We start from the raw sequence: 3,433 nt of genomic DNA, 5'->3' as shown, positions 1-3,433 counted from the left end.
ATGACATATAGCGGATCCTCAAAATTACCAATAGATTTTTCAGCAGAAACCTTTCTTACAGTCTAGGAGGCAGTAAGATAATATATTTAAAATACTATAAGAGAAAGACTATCAACACATAATTCTATATCTAGCAAAACCATCCTTCAAAAATGAGGTAGAAATGAGGACATTCCAGATAAACAAAAACTGAGGTAGTTCATTACCATTAGACCTGCCCTACAAAAAAAGAGAGTTATTCAAATTGAAATAAAACCAGAAAGTTACTCAGAGTCACACAAAACAAAGTTTTCTTCTAAAGGCAAATACCTGTACAAAAATAAAAAGTAGTACTATAATTTTGTTTCATAACTCCATTATTATTCTATAGATTTAAAAGAAAATACAGAAATAATTATAAATCTATGTTAATGGGCACACATATATTTAATTTGTGACATAAATAACATGAAGGGAGCAGACATGTACAGTTTTTGCATGCAATTGAACTTAAGCTGGTAATGGTGTAAAATAAATTGTTATAACTTTAGTGTGCTATATATAATCCTCATGGTAACCATAAAAAATAAATCTGTAGAATATATACAAAAGGAAAGAAAGGAATCAAAATGTGTCACAACAATAAGTCAACTAAACACAAAAGAAGGCAATAAGGGACAATAAAACAATAAGACATACATAAAACAAAATGGCAATAGTAAATCCTTCACTATCAGTAGTTACTTTAAACCTAAATAGATTGAATTCCCTAATCAAAAGCATAGATAGGCAGAATGGATTTAAAAGCAGGATCCAACTATGTGATGCCTGCAAGAGACTCACTTTAGATCTAATGACATATACAGGCTGGAAGTGATAGGATGGAAAAAAAAATATGCAATTCCAATAGTAACCAAAAGAGAGAAGGAGACACTATTTTAATATCAGACGAAATAGACTTTAAGTCAAAAATTGTTATAAAAAAAAACAAAGAGAATGACAAGAGTCAATTCAACAAGAAGATATAATTATAAAGATATTTGCCACAATTATCAGAGCTCCAAAATAAATGAAGCAAACTATGACTGAATGGATGAAAGAGAATACTCAATAATAATAGTAGGAGACTTCGATATCTCACTTTCAATAATACTACGAGGTCATAATAATCAAAACAGTACGGTACTGGTATAAAAACAGATATATATCCATGGAATAGAATAAAGAGCCCAGAAATAAATCCTCATTTATATAGTTACTTAGTCTATATCAAAAGAGGTAAGAATATACAGAGAGGTAAAAACAGTCTCTTCAATAAGTGGTATTGGGAAAACTGGACAGATACATGTAAAAAAATGAAATTGGATCACTTTCTTATACCATATACAAATATAAACTCAAAATGGATTAACCATTTAAATATAAGACCTGAAACTCTAACACACTACTAGAAGAAAACATAGGCAGTAAACTCTTTGACATTGGTCTTAGCAATATCTTTTGGGATATGTTCCCTTGAGCAAGAGCAACAAAAGAAAAAGTAAACAAATGAGACTACATGAAACTAAAAAGTTTTGCACAGTCAAGGAAATCATCAACGAAAAAAGGCAACCTGAATAGAAGAAGATATTCACCAATGATACATCTGATAAGGGGTTAATATCCAAAATACATAAGGAACTCATACAACTTAATACCAAAAACAAGCAAACAATTCAATTAAATAGGCAGAGGGCCTGAATAGACATTATTTGAAAAAGGACATAGATGGCCAACAGACACATAAAAAGATGCTCAACATTATTAATCATCAGGGAAATGCAAATCGAAACCATAAGATATTACCTCACACCAGTCAGGATGATTATTATCAAAAAAATCAACAAATAAAAAGTGCTGGTGAAGATGTGAAAAAGAGAGACCCTCATACAGTGATGATGAGATTGTAAAGTGGTGCAGCCACAATGGATAACAGTATGGAAATTCCTCAAAAAATTAAAATTAGAGTTGCCATAAGACCCAGCAATTTCACTTCTGGGTATTAATCTGAACAAATACACTAATTGGAAAAGGTATATGTACCCCTATGTTCATTGCAGCATTACTTACAATAGCCAAGATATGGAAGCAACCTAGGTGTCTACAGATGGATAAATGAATAAAGAAGATGTGGTACATATATGTATAATGGAATATTACTTGGCAATAAAAAGGAATGAAGTCTTGTCATTTGTGACAACATGGATGGACCTACATGATATCATGCTAAGTAAAACAAGTCAGACAGAGAAAGACAAATACTGTATGATTTTGCTTACATGTAGAATCTAAAAACAAACCAAAAACACAAAAGAAACAGATCCAGATGTACAGAACAAACTGATGGCTCACACTGATACCAAACTCTGGCAAAACACTACAAGAAAACTTCAGACCAATATCCCTGATGAATATTACTGCTAAAATCCTTAAGAAAATACTAGCAGACAGACTAGCACATTAAAAAGATTACACACCATAACAAAGTGGGATTTATTCCTGGAATGCAAGAATAGTTCAACATACAACTATTAATCGACTTAATATACCACATTAACAGAATGAAGGGATACCCCTGATCATCTCAATCGATGCAGAAAAAGCATTTGACAAAATTTAACACCTTTTCATGATATAAACACTAACAAACTGAGACTAAAAGGTAAATACACCAACATAATAAAGGCCATATATGAAAGCCCACAGCTAATATATACTCAATGACGAAAGACTAAGAGCTTTCTCTATACCATCAGGAACAAGACGGGGGCTCCTATTTTCATCACTTCCATTCAACATAGCACTAAAAGCAATTAGGCAACAAAAAGGAGGCATCCAAATTGGGAAGGAAGAATGAAATAATTTATATGTAGAGAACCCTAAATATTCCACATCAAAAACCCTGGAACTAATAAATAAATTTAGCAAAGTTACAGGACACAAAGTCAACAAACGAAAATCAGTAGCCTTTCTATGTATTAACAATTAAAAGGCTAAAAAGAAAATTAGGAAAACAATTTCATTTACAATAGCATCGAAATGAAAAAAATAGGAGTAAATTTAACTAAGGAGGTAAAAGACTTGTACACTGAAAACTAGAAATCATTGTTGAAAGAAACTAAAGACACCAATAAATGGAAAGACACCCTTTGTTCATGAATTCAAAGACCTAATATTATTAAAATGTTGATACTACCCAAAGTGATCTACAGATTCAATATAATCTCTATCAAAATCCCAATTGTTTTGCAGAATTAGGAAAATTTACCCTAAAATTCATGTGGAATATCAAGGAACCCCAAATAACCAAAAACAATATTGAAAAAGAACAAGATTATAGGTTTCACACTTTTTAACTTCAAAATTTAACTATAAAGGTACAATAATCAGTGTGGTATTGGCAAAAAGATATATT

Source organism: Pteropus medius, unplaced genomic scaffold (genome assembly GCF_902729225.1).
Source record: "Pteropus medius unplaced genomic scaffold, Ma_sr-lr_union100, whole genome shotgun sequence".
Classification (NCBI taxonomy): domain Eukaryota; kingdom Metazoa; phylum Chordata; class Mammalia; order Chiroptera; family Pteropodidae; genus Pteropus; species Pteropus medius.
This window is presented reverse-complemented; position numbering follows the sequence as displayed.